The sequence below is a fragment of the Coffea arabica genome, chromosome 3e (genome assembly GCF_036785885.1).
Source record: "Coffea arabica cultivar ET-39 chromosome 3e, Coffea Arabica ET-39 HiFi, whole genome shotgun sequence".
In the NCBI taxonomy this organism is placed as follows: domain Eukaryota; kingdom Viridiplantae; phylum Streptophyta; class Magnoliopsida; order Gentianales; family Rubiaceae; genus Coffea; species Coffea arabica.
In genome coordinates, this window is record NC_092315.1 from 23637019 (window position 1) to 23661541 (window position 24523).

General features: G+C 37.5%; 1 long non-coding RNA gene across 1 annotated transcript; it reads right to left on the reverse strand.

Moving 5' to 3' along the window:
• Window positions 1–11069: 11069 nt before the first annotated feature.
• LOC140038702 (uncharacterized) lies at window positions 11070–12146 on the reverse strand. The gene is made up of 2 exons (XR_011842268.1): window positions 12070–12146; window positions 11070–11275 (listed from the first exon to the last, which is right to left on the reverse strand). It is a non-coding gene; the product is annotated as an uncharacterized lncRNA (long non-coding RNA).
• Between the last annotated feature and the right edge of the window lie 12377 nt (window positions 12147–24523).

Below are 24523 nucleotides of genomic sequence, written 5' to 3' on the forward strand. Positions count from 1 at the left end.
TTAGAGAATCAGATACAAAGGTGTCAAGGAAAGAAAATCAACCAAAAGAAGAAGCAAAAACAGGGCACTCATGTTGGACTTCCGAAAGGAAGCTGTAGGACGTCCGAAAGGATGAAGAACATCAAGAAAGAAATTCTGTCGGACGCTCGTGAGAAAGCATCGGACGTCCGGATGGATCGAAAGTACTCTTCGGACGCACATCGATCGTGTCGGACGTCCTAAAAATTCCACAAAGTGTTGATGACTCTTTGCCAAGACTCTGTCGGACGCTCGTAAGGAAGCATCGGACGTCCTGAAGGATCGGACGCATGCTTCGGACGCACATCAATCTCATCGGACGTCCTAAAAATTCCACGAAGATTTGATAACTCTCTGGACGACGTTCGGACACAGAAGCTCGGACAATAAAATCCCATCGGACGTCCGAACAACAACTTGACTGATTTTCGGACGATGGGATCGGACGATGACTAAGCCGTCGGATGTCCGACAGCCCCAACGACTAGCTGACTCTTCATCTGCTTTCTATCCGTTGGAAGCATTAATGAAGCCCATTCTTGGTTACCTTTAAATACAAAGACTCTGAATCAGAGAGAGACTTTTGCACACTTTGTTTACAAGATCTCAAGAGATATTTTAGCTAGAAAATAGTCTCCAAAGCTAGATTTGTTCTGCAAGTGGTGTGAATTTCTTGTGAGCATTTCTCTTGTGGTTGAAAGTTTCATTAGTGTAGCTTTGTTGAGGGTTATCTGAGTGATTGTAAAACTTCTTAGCTTGACTAAGTGAGGCTTAGGGCAAGGAGGAAGTGCTCCCTCCATTGTACATCTAGTTGATCATCTTTCATCAAAGAGAAGTTGCTCAACCTAGTGATTGGTCTTCAAGTTTGAGGAAAGCTTGGTAGACAATCGGTTTGATATTCTATCTTATTCTTTTTTGTTTAATAAAATTCTCATTGCTTATCTATACTTGTTTTTCGAATCAATATTGCTCTCTTCTTCTAATCTACTTGATTGATCATTACTAGAAAAGAAGGTAAATTTTTATTAAGCAAAAAATTGCATAAATTTGATTAATATTTTAATCAACCTAATTCACCCCCCCTCTTAGGTTGTCTTTGGACCTTACAGGTTGAAACTGGAAAATATTTGGTGATCTTGCTACTTTTATCTAAGTTTTTGGTTCGTTAAGCTATTAGTTGTGTTGGATTGGAAAAAAGACTGCATTCGAATAACCCAGAAAGAAAGCTTCTCGAATTGCAGAAAGCCTTTGTAGCTGCTGCATTTTTTTTCCCTTGGCAGAAAGCCTTGTCCGCATTCTTGTTTGCATGAGGGTCCTTAGTGTTTCTGATTTTTGTCATTCCCTTGCATGCATGATAAGAACTTGAAGTTGGTTTTTGATTTGAGAGGTTGGAGCGAATCTACCATGCAAAATGCTGAAGTTTAAAATCATTTTTGCATGAAAAGTTCCTTGGTTTTGGTTTAATTTCCTACTCCCTGCTTGTTTGAATGTTTAAGTTTATGTGTCTTAGTGCTTAGTACAAAGTTTGGAGGTTTGGCTTAGAAGTTTTTGATCAAACTTTGATGTCAAATCTGAAGTTGCAACAGATTTTCTTGTTGTAGAAAGCTTCTTCGTGCCTTTTTGCAGAATATCTCTTCAATGTTTGCATGCTCTTTGGTCTGATTTTTATGTTTGAATCTAAAGTTTGTATCGTAAGGTGGGAGGATTAGATGGTGCTCTTGTTGTTTAAGTTGGAATCTTGTTAGCAAGCTACGGCCGAAATCGTACAGAAAGTTTAAGAAGCTGCTGAAACTTTGCTGCAGAAGCATATGTCTTGTAGTTTTTGCATGCTTGCATGGGAATTATTTTCAGAATTTCATCTTTGACCTCTCAAGGCTCCTTAATGCTACTAGAACCCAATCAATTGAATAATTTTATCAATTTGGTTCTTGACAGCTTTGATTTTTGCAATTTTATTGCTTGTTTGCTTCAATTAACTACCATGCTTTGTTTAAATTGCACTTAAGTCATGACTTTAGGGGCTTTATGATCAAGTGAGCTTTGTATTTGCACATTTCTTTTAATTTTTCTTAATTAAAGTGGTACCTTGACCCTTTTATTGTTTTGAAGCCATTTTTTCCTTCCTTTGATTACCATTGCGAGGGAGGTACACTCTATCCTTCATTTCTTGACTCTATTTGACCCTACGTGCATATATGTGCCTTATGTGTGTAATTGCATGGCTTTAAGTGTTTATTTCATTTTACCTTATTCAATTCTTTAGTTGCTTAATTTTCGCTTTAATTTTGGTTCGATTTTATCATTTGGGAGGCACTCGAATGCCAAAATTGTAATAGTTAGGGGTTTAATTGTTTTATTCCTTTTTATTTCCCCTTTTAGATTGTAGTAGGCCTTCCCCCCAAAAATGTAATAGTTAGGGCCTTAATTGCCTTATGTGTCTTGCATGCTTATGTGCTATGTGTTTAATCGCTTTCTTAGGTTTCGGCATCTAGATATGCATGCTTATGTGTTATGTGAATTACGTGCTCACATGTCTACTTGCTTTAATTATGCACATTACTTATATATGTGTACGATGGATGCAAATGCACGTAACCGTGGCTAGTCCAATGCTAGTCATGGCTGTCCCCTCGATCTCTTGCAAGTCCAATACTTGTGAGAGAGCGTAGATGTGGGCTAGTCCAACGCTGGACCCTTAGGAGCCCTTCGCGCGTTAGATCATGATTGCGTGATAAAATCACTCCATTTCATGCATGTTTTCACTTTTTAGGGCGTTACCATGTTGCATGACACTTTCTTATATATGTACATCCTTTATCCCATATTCCTTTCTATCTACATCCCCTATTCCCTAATTTCCCTATTTATATATACCCCTATGTGTGATACATAACATTAGACTTGCATTTCATTTAAGAATTAGAATTAGGATAGTACAGTTGCTTGATTAGATTAGGGAAAGCCCCCTTGGATATGGGATATGGACGAGTTTGGCTTTTCTAGCCTTAGCACGCTCGTATTCCCTCTATTAAAGGGAAAATTGAGTCACGAACATTAGTCCCCCGTACCCGACATGATGCATTCCCTTAAGACATGTATATTTCTATAATTATTTTATTCCTTTCCTTTTCTTAGAGTCTCATATTTTTGCATTATTCGTGACCTCTCCAAAGAGTCACTATTGGGCATCACAACTAATGTGATTGGCACCACTCAAGCTTTGAAGAGAAATTTTGCCCCCCGATGTCCCCCTAGGTCTAGGTTTTGCATTCATATAGTGCATCCAAATGTGATAAATGCTTTGGTTAAAACAAGAAACTCTTCGACTAAATCACGCAACTAGCCTTGGCTAGGTCGAAGGGGTGCCTTGGATTTCATCCTTGCCTTCCCCTTCGTCAAATGTGACTCCCGAACCTTTTTCGTTGGTTTACGTAGACTAGGAGTCGTTTAAAAGGGGTTTCTTTTCTATCTTTTTCCTTAAAAAAATTCATTTTAGGTGACTTGGTACACCTTAACTCTATACCAAGTGGCGACTCCGATTTTTATTTGAAAACCCTTTTTAAACTATATTTTGGATCAAATCGTCGCATTTTCAAGTCCCATTTAGACCCACTTTATTTGTAAATCAAAAATCATTTCTCAAATCAAAAATTCACTTTTCAAACCATTAATTTATTTATTTTTTAAAAAAATGGGGCGCGACAGTGTTTATTTGTATAGTTTAGGGCTTGACTTTCATATCCGGTCATTTTCTAGCTAAATTTTGTACTTGAATGACTTTAAACCTAGTGAACGGCTTTTGGAAATGAGCTTATTTTGTGTGAGATGTTGGGACTGATTTGAGGAAATAATGAAGCCATTAATGGTTGGAAAATAGGTAAACACAAGGGATTTGCTGCCGAAATTTTTACTTGAAGGCTAGTTTTGGTCCAAGTGCTTTTTGCCGCAAAATTTTATAACCCTTTTTTGTTTAGTTTTGCGCTTGGTTTATGAAACCCTAGATATTTCCGACCATCAGTCCAAATGCCCCGTTTCGCTTTAAAGTCATTTTTATGCGTTTTACTCATCATTTATTGGGTTTCTTCGATTTCACCTAATTGGTTGTGCTATATTCTTTCTCGTTCAATCTTAGGTTTTCTCGGTGATTAAGGATTCTATCCAGAAGGATATTTTGCACGTTATTTTCATAGTTAGGTGAGTGTTTCTTGTTTGTTAAATGCTCCTTGACTTCATAACTTGTATTCTTGAGTGATAACGTGTTAAGTGCTTTTAATGATTTCTAATTTCCAAAACGAGCTTTATAGGCGAGTGTGTACTTTATCGCACTCGACCTAAATAACTGTGCAATTTTCAAGGATTTAATGATTGAAATACTAGTTGCGCATGAATGTAAGCCTTTTTGGCTGAACTGGCCATTGCCCCTTATTACCGATCGACTCGAGCCAGAAGCGGACTCGGTCGGGCGATTAGGTGACCTGGGTGAACGTTTTGGTATACTCGAGTATTACCTTGAAGTCTGGTGGAGCCCGGCCAATGGCTGGGAAGGGGGTGAATGAAATGAATGATTAAATGAAGCGCGGGTTGTATTTACAAAAGAAAAAAAAATGCATTTTTAAAAGATTGAAGAAAGGAGGAAATGTCAGGGGAACGAGCGAGCGCGGGAATATTTGGCTCCTTGTGGGCCCGTATCCTTTTAATGTATGTGTTCTTATTGTTTTCCATGCTAAATGTTTCTTGAATTATTGATTATTGATGATTTATGTATTGGCGTTGTTGTTTAATTACCTGTTCGGAACCTCACTGAGTTTTTAGCTCATCCCTTTAGTTTTGTTTTCCTTAATAGGGGAAGGCGAGCAAGGACGAGAGCTTTGTATAGACTAGCTGGTCTAGCTTTTGATTTTCTTGTAATGGTTCTCGCCTTAGTGCTTGGCACGGGCTGGTTGTATGGTGGATTTGGAACCTTTGTATATTCGACGGTTGTACTTCTTTTGAGATCGTAATGTATATAAATTTCGTTTAAGTTTTTGGATCATTGCTATATTTTTCGTATGGGCTGGATCTGGTTTTTGCTCGAGGATGGAAGTGATCGACTGAGTCCCGGCGAGAGCTGGGCAGGCGGTCCGCCGAACCCTTTGGTTCGCCTTAGGGGGAGGTGGGGCTGTCACAAATTAGCCTTGGGTTAAAACATGAAAGTTGTAGGAAATGATATTTTAGAGATGCCTGCAAAATTTCAGCTCAATCGGAGCAACGTAGCCGGTGAAAAGACCGTAATACCCCTGCTGCCCTGTTTCTATCCGAACTTGATAATTGCTTCTGTAATTGGTTAATTTGGTTGGGAATACTTCTGATTTGGTTGTTGACATCTTCTTAAGAAATGTAGCCTGGTGTCTTAGCTTTCGGATGGCTTTGGAATCACTTGATTTGGACTTAGGTAGCCTGAATTAGGGTTCGTTAACCAGAATGCGGTTTGTTAACCTATTTTTGCGGTTCTGGTTTGGTACATTGACATTTTGACCTAGTTGCATCACAAAATGGACTGTGTGGTATTCTTCAATATTGTAGCCCTTTCTGTTAGTTTCAAAACGATATAAAGTTCATCCAAATCCGAGTCCCGTAGCTCCAGTTATGACCAAAACAAGATCGGTTGTCAGAACTGCCTTCGAATTTGGACAGTTCTGACAGGAATGTTTGGACCCATTTTCCTCCATGCTCTGTATTGATTCAGCTTTTGGTCCAAACATGAAAGTTATAGCCTTATGTCCTAGCTTTCCAACACCTTTGGAATTTCTTGATTTAGATTTGTGAGCTGTGAGTTATGGTCCAGCAAACAAATCCTGTTCGTCACCTTAAGACGTAAATTTCTGGTACTGTTTTCCATAATTTCGACCAGCTTCCATTCAGATCTAGATTAAGGTGTCTTCAGGAGAATTGTAGCCCTTCCTCATAGCTTCGAAACGGTGTCTTGCTCACCTTGATCCGACATTCCTAGCCTAATCTTTGATCAAAACGGTTTGAGATGGCGGATTTGGCCGTTTCCGTTTGCCGTTCCGCCCGCGCGCGTGCGCCCATTTTGCCGTTTCCGCACTTGCATGTGCCGATTTTGCCGTTTTGCTTGTTTTGGGCATGTTAGTGGCCGTTTGTGATAAGATGTGATACAATCTTCTATTTCAGACAGTGGTGAACTAGGCGGAGCCGATGGGGCCCACTACTAGCGAACACGCGCGAAGTGGTTTTGCTCTTGTACTACTTTTGTATTTTGAGTAAGTATTCAGGCCGTTTGTGAGGCCCCAGTCTGTCCGTAAGCTGATATGAGGGTTATGCGTAAATCGGTGGGGTGGAATTCGGGTTTTAAGGCTAAGGAGAAAAACCCTAACCTTTTTATTAGCAAGTTTAAGTGGGGTTTTTTTTTATCGTCCGCCTTTTCTATATTTTTTCTTTATTAGAACTTTCCCCAGATAATTCTTATGAGTAAATATCAGTTTTAGATGATTTTTCTAGTATCGGTTAGTTTTTGAGAAATTAAGGATATATAACGGACGTGGGACCCGCTAGTGCGAAAAGTTCGGAAAAATTTGGCCAATTAGGTTAAGTTCCGGACACTGGGTGAAATTTATCGGATGTTAAGAAATAAGTAAAGGTTGTGATGTGATTGATGTGAGAGAGAAAAAGGATAGAGATGCTTTAAATGGAGTGACAAGTGTCACTATCTCATTGGTTGGACCTGTTGGACAACTATTCACCTTTTTGACTTTTTACCATTTAGTTAAAATATCTCAAAAAACTACCAAAAATTCACTCTTTCCTCCTCCCTCTTGGTCGGCCATCTTGAGCAAAGAAGAAAGAAAACTCTTCCAATTTCTAGCTTCCATCTAGCTCATAACTTCCAAAACAATCACATAAACTTGTTTCTACTCCATAAAATCTCTTCATTAGGTGATAGTTAGTAGTTTGGTGAAGTGTTTGGAGAAGCTAAGGTGTCAAGCAACTCTCTCTCTCTTGTTTTACTAGGTGAGTAGTGAATGAACCTTCTCCTTCATCTAATGAAGCTTAATTGATGCCTAGTGATAGTTAAAGTGATGAATTTTGTGGTTTATTTCTTGCTTTTGGATGAATTGATGAAGTTTTCAATTTATTGATGAATTTTCTGGTTTAATTGTGATCATGATGTTGTGGTTATCTATGATGGTTGGAATTGATGGCTAATGACTATAGTAGGTGTACATGATTGGTAATTGTAACCAATTTTGGGTTTGGAAGGAATTTGAGAAAGTTAGGGTTTTATATCCCCAATTCTGTCCGGTTTTGTATCTCATGGTTAGAGGCCGAATTGGCCTTGTCTTAAAACAAGAAAGTTGTAGGTATTGATGTTTTAAAGGTGCCTGTAAAATTTCAGGTCAATCGGAGTAGTGTAGAATGAGATAAGCCGAAATTACTATTGCTGTTCTGGGTTCATCAGGATGTTAGAACTGCGTCTGAAATGGGTTGTTTTGCCTGGAATTGTTTTGGATTTGGGTGTTGAGGTCTTCTGATGAAATGTATCCCTGTTTCTAAGCTTTCATATGGCTTTGGAATTTCTGGATTTGGACTTGTGTAGGCTGAGTTATGATGTTTGTACTAGAATACGGTTTGTGAACCTGTTTTGCGATTCTGGTATAGTGTCTTGCATTTTTGACCTTGTTACCTTCAAAACTGGACAAAGTTGCCTTCTTCAACATTGTAGCCCCTTAAGTCCTGAATATTTTTGTAAAATTTCAGGTCAAACAGATTAGCGTATTCTGAGTTATAGACAGAACACTCAGGCCTATTTTAGACATTAGTTTGTGTACGTTTTGAATTTCAGCTTATGACCGTGGGCTTTCCGTTTTGATCCCGTACGATCTGGGTGTCAACTCCTTCATAATAAATGTAGATATTGGTCTCAGCTTCGAAACGGTATAAAGTGCGTCGAAATCCGAGTTCCGTAGCTTCCGTTATGACCAAAACAAGATTGATCGTCAGAACTGCCTTGTATCTGGACAGTTCTGACGGGTACTTTGGCACTCAATTTTCGTTCTGTTCTGAGTGGATTCAGGTCTTGGCCAAAACATCAAAGTTTTAGCCTTATGTCTCAGCTTTCTAATGCCTTTGGAATTTCCTGATTTGGACTTGTGAGCTAGAAGTTATGGTCCAGTAAACAGACCCTGACTGTCATTCAAAATGCAAACTTCTGGTACCGTTTTCCATGATTTTGACTTGTGTTGATTCGGATCTAGTTTAAGGTGTCTTCATGAGAATTGTAGACCTTCCTCATAGCTTCGAAACGGTGTCTCGTTCACCTTGATCCGATATTCCTAGCTTAACTTTTGATCAAAACGGTTTGAGATGGCCGATTTGGCCGTTTCCGTTTGCCGTTCCGCGCGAGCGCGTGTGCCGATTTTTGCCGTTTTGCTTGTTTTGGATCTGTTAGTAGCCGTTTGTGATATTATGTGATAAAATTTTCTATTTCAGATAGTGGTGAGCTAGGCGGAGCCGGTGGGGCCCACTACTAGCGAACACGCGCGAAGCGATTTTGCTTTAAGTACTACTTTTGGTATTTTGAGTAAGTATTCAGGCCGCTCTTGTGTGTTCGTTGCTTATGTGTTTCGATTTGTATGAAGAGGGTACCTAGGCGAGGGTGTACTTTATCGCACTCGACCTAGACCCTCATTTGCGCATATCTGTACATGGCTTGTGTATATAAGCACTTTTGGAACTAAAACCCTTGAGCTTGTGGCTCAGGGTAATTTTTGAATAATTTTGTGCAATTTGTGAGTTTGGGGCTGATCTCAATACCTCGAGGGACTATTCGATCCGGTTAGGGCTTGGTCGAAGTCAGTCCAACTTGGATTGAGGTCACCAAGTTTGTGAATCCGGTTCACTGAGTTATGAACCAAGTTTGTGACCCGAGCTTGTGACTCAAGCTCAAGTTTGTGATTTCGTTCGCCCGGGCAAGTTTGTGAGGTGACTGGCCAGTGAGAGTGATAAGGTGTCCGGTGGGTGTACAAGTGAAGTTCTACGGACCTTATTTATGGTCGACGGAGTGTCGACAGGAGACCACGCATGGCAAATGACTTGGCTTTGGAGCCATATGTATCCTTTTCATGTGATGTTATTTTTCTGCTTTTGCTTTACTCCTACTGTGTAAATGTGGTTACGTGAAATTTACGTTTTTACCCCTGTTTACTTACTAAGCTTCTAGCTTACCCCGTTTCCTTTTGTTTTCCTTAGCAGGGGACGACGCGGGGAACTTTGGGACTCTGCCGTTAGTATAGTTAGGTCTCGTTTGTAATAGTTGGACAGTTAGGATGTTTGTTTTTGTTTTGGTGGTTTGTATAAGGACCCTCCTTAGGGTCTACCTTCTACTGGTTGTTGTCATAGTATATTAGAGAGGTTTGATTTGATGCTTTTGAAGATGTAAATAGAACTTTTGGTGGTTGTATATATTATACTCAGTTCTTTTGGTTTAATATCGTTTTATTAGTTTTGTGTTTCGAGTCCTGGCGCGAGCTAGGCAGGCGTCCCGCCGATACCCTAGGGTTCGCCCTTGGGAGAAGCGGGGGCGTCACACCGTTTATGTGTATAAACTGCTTATGTGTTTTGATGTGAAAAGGGGGACTTAGGCGAGGGTGTACTTTATCACACTCGACCTAAACCCTAGTTTGTACCTATGTTTCTCCATGAGATGTGTATATATGAATTATTTTGGTGTTGAACCCCTTGAGCTTGGAGCTCGGGGTGACTTTCATGAGTTCGTGAAATATGTTGAAGTTGTGGGCCCGATCTCAAGACCTGGATGGACTATTCGAGCCGGCCGGGTCTTGGTCGGAGCCAATCCAACCTAGTCTGAGGTCACCAAGTTCGTAGGTTCCAGTTGTGAACCAAGTTTGTGACCCGAGCTTGTGACTCAAGCTCAAGTTTGTGATTTCGTTCGCCCGGGCAAGTTTGTGAGGTGACTGGCTAGTGAGGGTGATAAGGTGTTCGGTGGGTGTACAAGTGGAGTTCTACGGACCTTATTTATGGTCGATGGAGTGTCGACAAGAGATCACGCATGGCAAATGACTTGGGTTTGGAGCCAACCTGTGTCCTTCCTTTGTATTGTTACTTTTGTGCTTGACTTGACATTTTGTGAAATAGTTGTTTCTTTAAATGTGAAATTTTACGCTTTTACCCCTGTTTAGTTACTAAACTTCTAGCTTACCCCGTTTCCTTTGTTTTCCTTAGCAGGGGACGACGCGGGGAACTTCTTGGCACCTTCACTAGTATAGTTAGGTTTGATTGTAATAGTCGGACAATTAGGATGTTTGTTTTTGTTTTGGTGGTTTGTATAAGGACCCTCCTTAGGGTCTACCTTCTGCTGGTTGTTATTATAATGTATTAGAGTGGTTTGACTCGATACTTTTGAAGATGTAAATAGAACTCTTTTGGCGTTAGATATATTGTGAATAGTACGCTTGTGGGTTTATCTAGTTTTATTGTTTTGAAATTTTGAGTCCTGGCGCGAGTTAGGCAGGCGTCCCGCCGATACCCTAGGGTTCGCCCTTGGGAGAAGCGGGGACGTCACATAAGAGGTGTTGGGTTTGCATGTTTGGGGTCTGAAATACTTGAATCATTTTCGAATACTTGCTGGAAAAATAAACAACCAAGTTGCCGAACCATTTTTGCATGTTTTCCAAAATTTTACATGATATCTTTCTAAGTTTTCTGCCTGTTTGGATGGTGGTGACTATGTGGTTTGTTGCTTAGTCTAAAGTTGTGATGTTGGGTTAAAAAATATCTAATCGAAGTGTGATTAAGCAATTTGAGTTTGAAAAGAAAGTGCAGCAGGTTTCATTTCGATTGCTAGAGTATAGAAAGTAGTTGCAGAAGCTTCCAATAATTGCAATCTAACCCCTTGCTTCTTGTCTAATTGTGACGCCCCCACTTCTCCCAAGGGCGAACCCAAGGGTATCCGCGGAACGCCTGCCTAGCTCTCGCCAGGACTCGAGACAAATAAATTCAAACTTAACAATATATAACAATTTATACCAGTCTAATAAGGAAAAATCGCTTCCATAAACGAATATCCAAGTCTTGTACCACGTGTTCAAAATACATCCGTTATCCAATTCTTACGTCAGGATCCAAAAGATACATCAATTCCCAAATATATACAATAGCCAAAATGTCTAGTCAATTACAATTGAAACCCTAATACAAAAGTACATCCAAAGGGTTCCAACGAGTTTCACTCCATCCATTCCTGTTAAGGAAAACAAATCTACGGGGTGAGCGAAACGCTCGTGAGGCCAAGAAAACACACATGCAAGCACGTTGTCCAAATAACAATCCCAATATTCAAGTAATTTACAATTCGAGCGAGAAAAATAAACAGAAACAATTCAAGGATATAGGAGCTCTCAGGAACTATTTTCCTCTTGCTTCGCCACGGCTCGATCCGATACCCCCTCGTGATGACACTCCGTTATCCGGGTGGGTATTTTATCCGTAGAAACTTCACTTATTACTTCCTCCGACCAACATTCCACCCTCTCGGATTCGAAACCAAACACGCACGAAAAAGGCGATACTCGTCGAGTATGCCACACGAGATCTCAAGAGATCAAGTTTTGATTTTTGAACACGCACGGAAAGGGCGATACTCCACGAGTATGCCGAACAAGATCTCAAAAGATCAAGTTGTGTTTTGTTACTCTTTTGGTTTATCAAACTTCTCGACCAAGCCCATGCCGGCTCGAGTTGCAAGATTGTTTAAGAGAATTGGGCGTCCCCATAAGTCGAGGAGGTTCACTCCACCCGACAACAAGACACGCACGACATACACGACATGCATGGCAACACGACATGCACACGAAAACGGGTATATTTTAGTCGACGAGATTCACTCAATCGACTTTGAAAACCAAGTTAATACAAGTAAAGTTCAAGTAAAGGAGAGCGAGTGCGATAAAGTACACACTCGTCTCATCAAGTGATATTCACGTATATAAGCAGGTAAATCAAGTAAACACGACAAGTCATGCACTTGACACTCACCAATTCAAAAGTAATTGAGCGAGAAAATCCCTAGTTGTCCCCTCCGGGATTCTTTTCAAGACTCGCTTGAGCACTTGAAGCAATTAACAAGTATTTTTCACTCACAATCACGTATTAATCAAGAAAGGAGTTACGCTCATTTGGACTAGTCAATACCTCAAACCAAGAACCTTAGCCACTCAAAATAAAGGTTCAAAAGTGAGGTTTTATTAACACAAGAAAAACTGATTTCCTTCATGAAATCAAGTTTAAAGCGATCAATTATCATCAAGAAGGAGTAACAAGTTTTCAAATTTTCATTTTCTAAGAAATCAGCAAATTTCAGCTTTACGTGTCAAATTTAGAAAAATCAGATCTTGCACTCAGTAGGTTCAAAATTATAAAACTTAATACCGTTGGAAACCTCTTAGAAAGTACTAAAAGTTCTTAGAAGACACTTTTCCATGAATCTAAGTGGAAGGTATTCAAAAATGGGCATGAAGTTGCTGTTCCAGAACATTCAGAATTAAGCCGGGGTTGGTTTTTTCGCTAACTTTGGAAATTCGGAAAAATTCACTCGTTGCAAACCAGCCCTTGAAATTTATAACTCAATTAGAGGTGTAAGTAAGGTTTAGGGCAGAACAAGCGGATTAAAAATTGAAGTTTCGAGAACCGAGATACGGTAGCTCAAAGTTAGGAAAATTCAAGTCTGGTGAACAATTTCCAGATTTGAGTTTTCAAAATTGGAACCTTAGCTAAGAGTCAAAACGAACTTGGATTGGTATAAAATTTTGCAATATGTTACTCCTATATGAAAGGCATCTCTCTATCAAATTTAAGGGAAAAATACCTTCGGAAAGATAGTTAATTAATCATCCAATGTTCAGGAAAATTTCTAAAGCAACCTGTCTTTTGACTTTCATTTCCAAATTTCAAATCGTTTAACCAAGAAAGCTATCCAACCATGGTTCATTTGTGAAATAAAGGTCTAAGATACATCCATGATACCTTTGGTAAGTGTTTAGCATCAAGAACTTCAATTAATAAGATCACTCCCAGGTTTTGTCCCAAACCAGTCCAAGTATTACGTTTTTTCCAAAACAGGGCAGTCCTCTTGTTTTGGTCACAACTCAGTCAATTTAACTCGGAATGAGGCATGGTTTATGGCGTTAGAAAATACATTCATAGGACTAAAATTTTACAGAAGAAAACGTTCTGAAATTTGGCAAGCAACCAGCTCGAAATTGAGCCTCAAGTTGCTGCCTCTACAAACCATTCCAGCAAATCCGAGAGACAGGACAGCTATCTTAAAACATTTGGTTCGGCTCACTCACAAAGAATCAGAACGTGCATTTTATCTCAAATTAAAGCCAGGAATCTCTAGTTTCAAACGCCACCGACGACACTTGATTTCGACACCCGAGGACAGAGTTATGGTCAAAATACTACCGCTGGACAGGGTTACCCGAAAATAACTTTCCAGCTTGTCTAGTCCACGAATAAATTCGTTTGCCCATCCAAACGTTAATGTTTTCCAACGAAAATTTCTACACATATAATATAACAAATACACATCAGGTTCATGCCAATAAATCACCAAAAATTGGCCTTATCATGGCTGAACAAAACAGGGGCAGATTCAACAATTTCTGGTCATGACCTCTACTTGAGTTTCCAACAATAATACTCCGTAAATCCATCATTATAACCATTAAACTACCATTAAATCCAACATTAATCCTCTAATCAGCAACAACAACCCAAGTGTGGGAATACAAAGAGCCCACTATCACATTTTACAACCATATCAAGCCACCCATCCACATGCAATAGCTTAAAGATGCATTTCCACAATCATAATCCTAGTTTAAGGTGTAGGATGAAGTTATACCTCCTTAGTGCCTTAACCCAGAAATTTTCGGCCCTCAAGAGCTCCAAGAAACCGTGAAAATGCAGCCCTTTTTGTTAGCTAAATCCAACCTCCAAGTAGTATGCTAGATGATCTTCAAGTTTGGTGAAGATTGGTTGAGGTTTTGGTTGATTTGATGAAGGAATTTGTGAAGCAAGAGAGTGAGTGAGAGAGAGATGTTGGCCGGCTGTCTTGGGAGGAAGAAGGAGTGAATTTTTGATCAAAGTTAGCTTCCAAGAGAAGATTAAATGGGTGGTGCACAATCACTCCAAAGTCAACTCTTATTAGGGTGCGTTTGGCGCGATTAGGGCTCGATTTTCTCGCGCGTTTGGTTCACTAGTGCACTGAACCTCCAATGCATTTATATTCATGTAAGTATTATTCACTCTTAATTGTCCCGAAATAAGGGTCTAAAGTCCCTCAAATAAAGTCGCGCGTGTGAAAACGCGTACCGTCAATTTTAACGCTATAACGCGAAACTTCCAATAAATTCTTATAACGATTGCACTACTAACTATCACTTGAGTATTTATTCATAAGATTACCTATTTTAGGACCATAGTACAAGTCTCCAATATTCCAAACTTATTGTGCTACTACGCGGATAAAATCTCCAAGTACTATTCACTAGTTTTACTAAACGTACTCCAGGAAATTAATTTTTAGAACGAGTCACTTTAAAAATATAACGAAGTTATATTACCATGTATTTAATTCTAATAAGGTTAGAAAATAATATTCGAGGCAATTGGCCAAATAAATAATTAAATGAGCTCGAAATAAGAATTTAAATAAGAAAATTTTGCGAGTCCTCACACTAATTCTACTATAGCCCAAACAATTGGAAAAATCAATCAAATTTGATCCTTGAACTTTCTTTTTCCTTTCAATTGGATCCTAATTTTGTGAACATGGACTGTTTAGTTATTTAAAGGCTTTTAATGATTCAATTTCATATTTATGTGGTTATTTGTGATGCCTTGACCTTTTCTTTTATTTTGGAGGGTAAATAAGTAATTTCACTCCATTAGGGCCCAAACTCAAGGGAGGTACACCCTATCCCTTATTTCTTACTTTATTTGACGTGCCCTATGTGACTTTACGTGTTTAATTGCATGCCTCTTGGATGTTTATTTATTTATTTTATTTATTTGCTTTATTGGCTTTAGCTTTGTATATTTATTTTAGTTCAATTTTGATTATTTGAAAGGTACTTGAATGCCAAACTTGTAATAGTTAGGAATTTATTTTTATTGTTTATTTTATTTCCCCTTTTAGATTGTAGTAGGGCCCCTCCCCCTAATGTAATAGATAGAGCTTCCTTTACTTTATTTGCCTTGCGTGATTTGCATGCTTACTTGCTATGTGTTACCGCTTTCCTAGGATTTTGTAGACACCAAAATTTTTAAATTATTTTTATCCTTATTTTCAATTTTAGTAATAACTATTATCTACTTTATTGATTAATCTCATGATTTTTATTTTTAGGCACTTTTTAGCATTTTATAGCATTTTAAATTATTATTATTATTATTTTATTATTTTATTCTAGTTCTTTATTTTTATTTTATATTTATTTTTTGCTCATTTAGTCGTTTAATTTTATTTTAAGACCTTTTAGTATTAAGATTCGTCGGAAAAAAGAAAATGATTCAAAAAATATGTTTTATTTCTTTTAGATTCAAGTTTATTGTTTATTAATTGGGAAAAAGGAAAAATGGGAAAAATCATTAATCAAACACAAAAAAAATCTTAGCATTTTGTTTTTATCTTTTGTTCCTAGTTTTTGTTCATTTCATTCAAGTTTTTACTTAAATTGTTATTTTGGTTTAATTAAATGATTCATTAAAAAAAATGAAAATGACGAATAATGAAAAATGAAAAAAAGATAGCTTCTGCGGTTTCTTGCCTTTCTTCTATTTTCATTACTGTGTTTTCTTGCTCCGTTAGATTAGGCAAGTACCGGCCATCTGGCTCCATCTAGGAGCTCCAATTCAAAGCCATGATCAATGGCTAGGAGGGGGGCTGGGAGTTGAAATCATTTGTGAGCCATCAAGATAAATTTTGAGGGTTTTAGGGACCTGGTGATTCCCTATAAAAAGAAAACAGACGGCAAGAAAGAGGGGGGGAGAGATTTTGACGGCTAGGTAAGGAAGAAACCAGAGAGCTGGGGTGGCGGCGGAGGTTGAGAAAACTGAAGAGGGCGAGGAAGAACTGAGAGTGAGAGTGAAAGAGGAAGCTGTCATCATCTTCATCGTGCTGTCATTCGTTGCAAATCTGCATCGAGAGGAAAAGCAAGGGAATAGGCTACGGAAAACAAAGGAGAGGCAGAGGAAGAAGAAGCTGGTTCTTGCTGGAGTCCATTTCTCCGCTGTTCAGACGTCGTTCGACCATTCAACAGAGGGTTAAAGGTAATCCTTCCATCACTTTCGTTCATGAGTTATGGGATTTTATATCAGAAAAACATTAAAATTTCCGCCGCCATGACTGTGGCCGTGCTCTTTTGCTGTCTTCTTTCTTTAAACTTGCTAGTTGTGGATCCGATAGGGCGGGGAATGAGTTGACCCATGTTGTTTTGTGTTTTCTTTGCTGTGAAAAATCGACCAAAGTTGTTCCAATACATCTCTCGTGACAGTTTATTGCTTCCTTTGTTGTTCATTTCCTGTGAGAGTGATTAAATGGTTCGGTTAAGATTTTCTGTTGAGATTTTGCGTAGAGAGTAGGCTTGGTAGTCGTGTTTTAGGCCGAGGGTTGGTTTTTGTTAGTAAAATTTGTAGATTTATGAGTATACCCAGAAAGAATTTGCAGAAAAGAAACCAGGGTTTTTGTATGACAGTTTTGAGGCCTAGGTGCTTTGAGTCAATGCATGTTTAAGTAGGTTTGGGACTATTATGAGGCGCCGAGAGACGCTGCAATAAAGTTAGAGTCCTCTACCTTGCTGAAGAAAATAAAATTCTGATCTTTTGGGTTGCTGCAGTTTCGGGAATGGCTGGGTTTTCATTTTTGCTTTGTTTGATGTTTGATAGTAAATCATGTATGGGACTGCTGCGTTTAAAACAGCAATCAGTGGTAACGCAGACCTGCTGCCTTTTGTTAGTGCTGCCTCCATTTTGTTTCCTATTGTTCGTTTAGTTTGCTTAAGTAGCTGTTTTCTTACACCTCTGTGGAGTCTTGCTCAATAGCTTGTTTTGAAGGATTTTTGGGTTTGGTTGGCATTAAGAGAGTTTAGAGTTGATGAAGCCATCAGTTTCTGGGTTTATTTATCTTGTTTTGGGTTTGTTTACTCGTAAATTTGGTTGAAGTTTTTAGCAAACGATCCTGGCACTGCATTGTGGATTCTCTTTTCTTCTTTTCCTCTTGTCCCAAGTTGTTGCATTTCAAACTGAATTGTTGAATCCGTGGGAGTTTGTTGTGCGTGAGTATGTTTAGGTTAAATGGAAAAGGTTGCAGAAAGGATGATTGGTTGGAAAACTTGCAGAAGCTTACTTGATTGATTCATAGCCGATGCACGGCGGTTTTGCATGCAAAAAATAGCTTTCAAAATTTGTTTCTTAACCCCCTAAGCTTCCCTTTGTCTTACAAAGGCCCAATTATGTTCTCATTTCTTGCAATTAGGTCCTAGAGTAATTGCAATTTGAACCATTACTTGACCCTTTCTTTGCTCTTGGACCCTTGAAGTTCCCAAAATGTTTAATTGGACTTGAGTGATTGGTTATGTTTGCAATTGGGTCCTTGGTAGTTTTTTCTATTTTAGAAATTTGATCAATAATTTACTTTCTTGGAAATTATGCATTATGTGATTTCATTTAAGTTGCAATTGGGAGGGATTTTGGTGGTTTTGCTTATACTTTACTATTTAATTGGTGCCTTGACCCTTTTATTGTTTTGAAGCTAATATTTCCTTCATTTCATTACCATTGCAAGGGAGGTAACCTCTATCTCCTTGATTTTATTTCTCCTACGTGCTCCTACATGTTTTGTGTGAATCTGCATGCTTTAATTCGCTTTTCATTATATTAATGTTTAATTGCCTGTTTCGCTTTCTTTTTATTTCGCCTTCTTTAATTGGCAAGTCATTTGAGGGCATTTGAACCCCAATTTGTAATAGCTAGGTTTTGGCGCCTCTCTTGAAGACATGTCTTAGCTAGCCAATGTAATAGTTAGGATTTACTTTTATAAGTCTTCCCCCTGTAGATTGTAGTAGGCATCCCCTTTTTGTAATAGATAGGGCTTGTGTGCTATGTGTTTGTGTGTGCCTATATGCCTATGTATTTAATCGCTTTTCCTAGGACTCTGCATCTAGACAAGCATGCTTATGTGTTACGTGCTATGTGAAACTATGTGTTTTGCATGCCTATTTGCTTTTAGTATTATATCTGATTATGTGGATGGAATGTACGTTACCGTGGCTAGTCCTATGCTAGTCATGGTCTTCCCTTCGAGCTCTTACAAGTCCAATGCTTGTAAGAGAACATTAGTTAAGGGCTAGTCCAACGCTAGACCCTTAGGAACCATCCGCATGTTAGATCATGATTGTGTGATAAAATCACTTCATCTCAGGCATATTTTCACTTTTTTAGGGTCTTTTATCATTTTTTTTTGCATGACATCCCTCCTTATACGTATATCCCTCTCCCTATATTTTCCCTTATATGTATATTACTTACCCCTATGTATGAAACATGACATTAGACCTGCATCTCATCTAAGCATTAGACCTAGGTTAGTACATTTGCTTGATTAGACTAGGAAAAACCCCCTTGAATATGGGATATGGACGAGTTTGGCTTTCTAGCATTAGCACGCTTGTATTCCCTCTATAAAAGGGAAAATTGAGTCACGAACATTAATTCCCCGCACCTGACACGATGCATTCCTTTAGGTCACTTATATTTGTATAATTATTTTATTTTCCTTTTCTTTTCTTAGAGTCTCATATTTTGCATTATTCGTGACCTCTCCAAAGAGTCCACATTGGGCATCACAATTAGTATGATTGGCACCAATTGAGCTTTGAAGAGAAATTTCGATCCCCCGATACCCTCTTAGGTCCAGGGTTTGCATTTATATAGTGCATCTAAATGTGATAAATCTTTAGATTAAAAGAAGAAAATCTTTGACTAAATCACGCAACTAGCCTTGGCTAGGTTGAAAGGGTGCCTTGGATTCTTATCCTTGCCTTCCCTTTCTTCAAATGAGACTCCCGAATCTTTTTCTCTGATTTTTGTAGGCTTGGAGTCGTTTAAAAAGAGTTTTTCTACTTTTTTCTTTAAAATTCATTTTTAGGTGACTTGGTACACCTCAACTTAATACCAAGTGGCGACTCCATTTTCCATTCAAAAAACCCTTTTTAAACTATATTTTGGGTCAAATCGTCGCATTTTCAAGTCCCATTTAGACCCATGTTTTTCATTTTCTTTCAAAAATTCATTTTCCAATCAAAAATTGAATCAAAAACCATTTTTCTAAACTCATCTTTTTCTTTCTTATTAAAAAATGGGGCGCGACAGATTTAGCATCTAGATATGCATGCCTATGTGTTATGTGCATTACGTGCTCACATGCCTACTTGTTTTAACTATGCCCATTTACTTGTGTATATATATGGTGAATGCAAATGTACGATATAACCGTGGCTAGTCCAATGCTAGTCATGGTTTCTTATTCCCGATCGCTCACAAGTCCAATGCTTGTGAGAGAGCGTTAGTAAAGGGCTAGTCCAATGCTAGACCCAATAGGGCCGTCCCTCGCTAGTACATGCTCGTATGCCTACACTACATTTCATTTCACTTTTCCTTTTAGCATTTTTTGTATCTTTGCATGAACCTCTACCCTTGTCCCTCATTTGAAACATGAACTTTAGGACTTTGCATTTCATTCTAGTTATTAGGGTCATTTGCTTGATTAGGTTAGGGAGTTACTCTTTTGATAAGGGGGATGGACGAGTTTGGCTACGCATAGCCTTAGCACGCTCATTCTTTTTCTAACCAAAAGGAAAAGCAAAAGTCACGATTTAGGGTCTCCCCGTACCTGTCTTGCTTGCATTCCTCTAGGGTTCATGCATTTCATTTACTCACTATCACTTTGCACTCTCACTTCAATACTATTACTTTTTTCACATGTTCACTTCACATGACCCTTATCTTACACATTCTTACTCTACCACTAGCACTTTACACACATGCGCTTAACAGTATTACTTTAAATACCTCACCTTGCACCCCCATTTGCACACTCCTACTTACACACTATTATTTTTATTATTACTTTTTTCACTTCACACAAGCTCATGTTTTCACATTGCATACATTCATTCCATTCATTTTTCATCATTAGCATTACTCGTGACCTCTTGGAGGGCTTATCCTTGGCTATCACAACTCATGTGATTTAGTCCGATCGAGCCTCTAAGAGATATTTGTCCCTTTCGATTCCTCATTAGGTTTAGGATTGCATCCATATTAGTTACATCCAAATACGATACATCTTTTGGTGAGAAATTAGGAAAATCATGACTAAATCATGCAACTAACTTAGGTTAGGTTGAGAGGGTGCCTTAGACATTGTCTTTGCCTTCCTTCTCTTCAACTGTGACCCCCGAACCATTTTTCTCTGATTTATCGTAGATTTTGGAGTCAATCTAAGAAGGTTTTACATTTAAATCCACATTTTTTTTTGGGTGACTTGATACACCCTAACTTAATACCAAGTGGCGACTCCGACATTTTACCGAAACCTTTTTAGATTACAATTTTTGGCCAAAACGTCGCATTTCAAAGTCCCATGGCCTTTCCCTTTCATTTTCACACACATCACCATTTTCAAACCATACTTCACTCACTTACCATACTTTTATTTTTCAAAAATGGGGCGCGACACCAAGCGTTGGACAATCTCGCTAGATCCTTGGGCAAATGTGCTACGTGTCTCGAAACGTGTTGATCGAGGACCATATCACCACCTGAAAATGGTCTTTCTTTCAAAAGTCTAGCATGATAAATTTATTTATGGCAAGCACGTAATTCTACAATATTCAGAATTATTTCTCAATTGAAATTGTGTAGAGAAAATATTATTTATGAGATATACTAAAAATAATATTCTCTACACTTGATTCCTTGAATATGCTCCTATGGCAACAATATCGAGAGATAATTTTGAGAAGTATTTTGTGCTCATTGCATGCTAAATCTAGTCCATTCCCAGAAGCGAATGTGACAAAAGTTTAACTTGTGATTATGGTTGTGGGCACGACTATGATTTTGATAGATATGTATCTTACCATGACAAGAGCAAAAATTATCACTTGATGTGGGATAACAATGATAAAGGTAAGAAAATAAGGATCTGAAGATAAATGTCTCAAAGTACATTTGATCAATTAAAATTATAATGTTGATAATATTAATACAACATCATGACATAGCCAATCTCTTTAAGCATCCTGAAGGTGAATAACGATTGATTTGATTTATAATAATAATAATAATTGTATTTTCTTCCAAAAAAAAGAAATGATTACCAAACATTTGAGATCAAAGGATTATGGTGACAATATTTGTCTTATAAGAATTATAGTGATATTGATATGTGTGTCATCGATAGTGGTACTACGCATACTATCACTACAAGAAAAAATGAGTTTTTATGACTCACATTTCATTGCTGGTCATAAAAACTCAATTTTTTATGATTACTAGGACAAGTCACAAAAAAAACCATAAAACTACGTCGTAACTGGATGTTTTTGTGACTGGCATAGTGTTGGTCAAATGAAAATTTCTTTTATAACTGACATGGTGCAACGTGCAATCACAAATATTACCTAATTCGACTTATAAAAAGAAAAAAAGTACTCCCTCCATCCCATTTATTTAGTCATATATGGGAAATTCAACTTTTTAAGAATAATGATTTGATTGTAATATTTGTACTTCTCTTTCCAATTTTACTCCTATAAATTCAAAATTTAAATTTGAATGGTAACATGCATATTTGGAAAGAGAGGCTAAAAGGTGCTTTGACTTTTTCAACATAACAAATATTTTGGAACATCCCAAAATGGAAAGTATGATACTTTCAATGAGACGGAGGGAGTATAACACTATTCGACGTCATTTGCTTGAAAACGAAAAAACAAGATGAAACGAGAAACCCAACTAAAAAAACATAGAAATACTAAAGAAATATAAAATCCTTAGCTCTGTCTCTCATCCTTTTTGTTGTCAATAGATCCTACTTCCTTTTTGTTGTCAATAAATCGATTCATTTCAAATTCTATTAGATTCAAAGAATATTGGTGAAAATATAGAACAATAGCAATTTTAACAGTGGTGGAGAAAGCAATGATATGGCGGAGATGTTTTAGTTTTTCTGAAAAGTCGATTAGTCGAGGAGATGGCAAAGAGCTTTATTTATTCACACCCATCATTCATGAGGTAATTTTGGTGATTCTCAAAAACTATTATTGCAGTTCTTAGAATCTTCATTTCTATTTGAAGCATAAGGGTTACAGACAATTGTGGCATTCCCTTGTATTCTTCATATGCATTTGCTACTCGAGGATAGCAATGGTAAGTTTCTTTAAGAGAATTTTGCTAGTTTATACAAAGTATTGGAAGATTGCATTTTTTTTTCTGTGATTTTGTTGACAATATTTGTTAGTTAGAAAGTTTTTGAATTTTGGCTAGGTCATGTTTAACTTGATGTATATTTTATTTGTAAAGATAAATAATTTAATTGTAATATGAGATTTCAGTTGAATTTTGCTGTTTTGGCTCCAAGCACCGCTTAGTGTAGGAGAATTAGTTAATTTGATCTAGGTTTCATTTAGCATAGTGCATATATTGTTTTGTTTTGCTTGAAAATTTTGAAAATGTTCTTGTTGCCAATTTTTGGATTACATGTTGAATTGCAGTATATATCTAATATCACGAGAATCATCAAACAAAGACAATCTAATGTTTAACCAGATCCGTAAGTTCTAAGAAAGTAATTATTATAGTTAACTGACTTGTTTGTCTTTAGAAAATTAGGTTTCTAGACTGCTTAAGAAGGAATGAGATATTTAGGTTTTCCACGCGGTGGTATTGTTCTAGAGTTTTTGATAGGAGAAATATGTTTTCTGCTTTTGTCCAATGACATGGTTCAGAGTAGCAATGGTCATTTTTTAAGACCTAGTTTGGTTATCAATTAGCATTTGAGCTCCCTAGTTTTGCATTGTCCTTTTTTTATGACAAGTTTGCACTGACAAGCTAAAGTCTTTTTTTATTCAATATGCAGGGAAATAAAGTGTGATAGGAAGTATTTAGACATATTACTTGTATTCTGGTAAGTCAAGTGTATTAGAAGGGTCTCGTCAGCTAGTTCTGTCTATGTTATGGGGTTGTTCATGATTTCTGTAATCAGAATTATAAAATTAATTTGGAAAAATTGAGTATAGTTCTGTTTTTGGTTTAATCAGTACCACCTGTATACTCTTCTAATCAATAATTTCTTTCATCTCTCTGTCCTTTACTTTTTTTCCTTTAGCTTTGATTTTTTTTCCCTTTCAGCTGCATATTTCCCTGCATCTTTCATCTCTCTTGTATAATAGTTAGGAAGAAAGGAGTTCAATTTTTGTTATAAAACGGTAAATGAGCTTTTACTATCTAGTTTAATGGGGTATTTGATGGGAAACTGTGTTTCCTTTGTCATTTGTAGATTGGCAAGTGGAAAAGCTCTGTTAATATTTATTTACATATTTATTTATTAAGTAAATCTTCTATGGACTAGAAACATTTGTGCAGCAATTGATGCTTTGTGTACAAATGATTCATATTATACACCATAGATATTTAGCTTAAAGTGCTTTTCTTTTTTAAATGGAAAGATTAAGAGCTTTTGATGGCTATAGTGATTTACTAAATTTGCATGTGGCTCCAATAAACAGAATACAAGAATCCTGAATTTTGATGCCTTTATTCTTTATTGTTTGGCTTAGCTTGAGCACATTAGCTAGTGTATTTTTTAAAAAAATGTACAATTTGTTATTAAGTTCTAAATTTAATTGTCCTTAATGCAACTTATGTATCTTGATGTAAGGCTAGAGAGCCTTAATTGAATCTTTTCTTTATACCCTCCTATACATGCTAGGCATGTAGAAGGAAATAGTAATGGGGAGAAAATAAAGACCTACCTAACTTGAGATTTCTTTAGTCACATTGATCTGTCTATCTAAGACCTATGCCACTCATGATTTATCCATGTTTTTGGAAGCAGGAACAATGATATATCTTGCATCTCTATTTGAACATCAATAATTTCTAATCTTGTAGGTTTTTTTGGGTTGTATACACCAAAAGGTACTTTTGAGACACTTATTAAAGGACCAAACAATAAAGGTAATTTAAAACATGAAAACTTTTATGTTTATCTCAGTCCGTAATTTTTTATGATTACAAAACAAATAGATGTTACTAATATTCTCTGATTAGACCTTTTTAGAATTGGAGCAAAACAGGTTCAAAGGCTAACATATGCTGAAATAGCTGTCAGACGCACAAAAAGACTACATCGGCCGTCCGA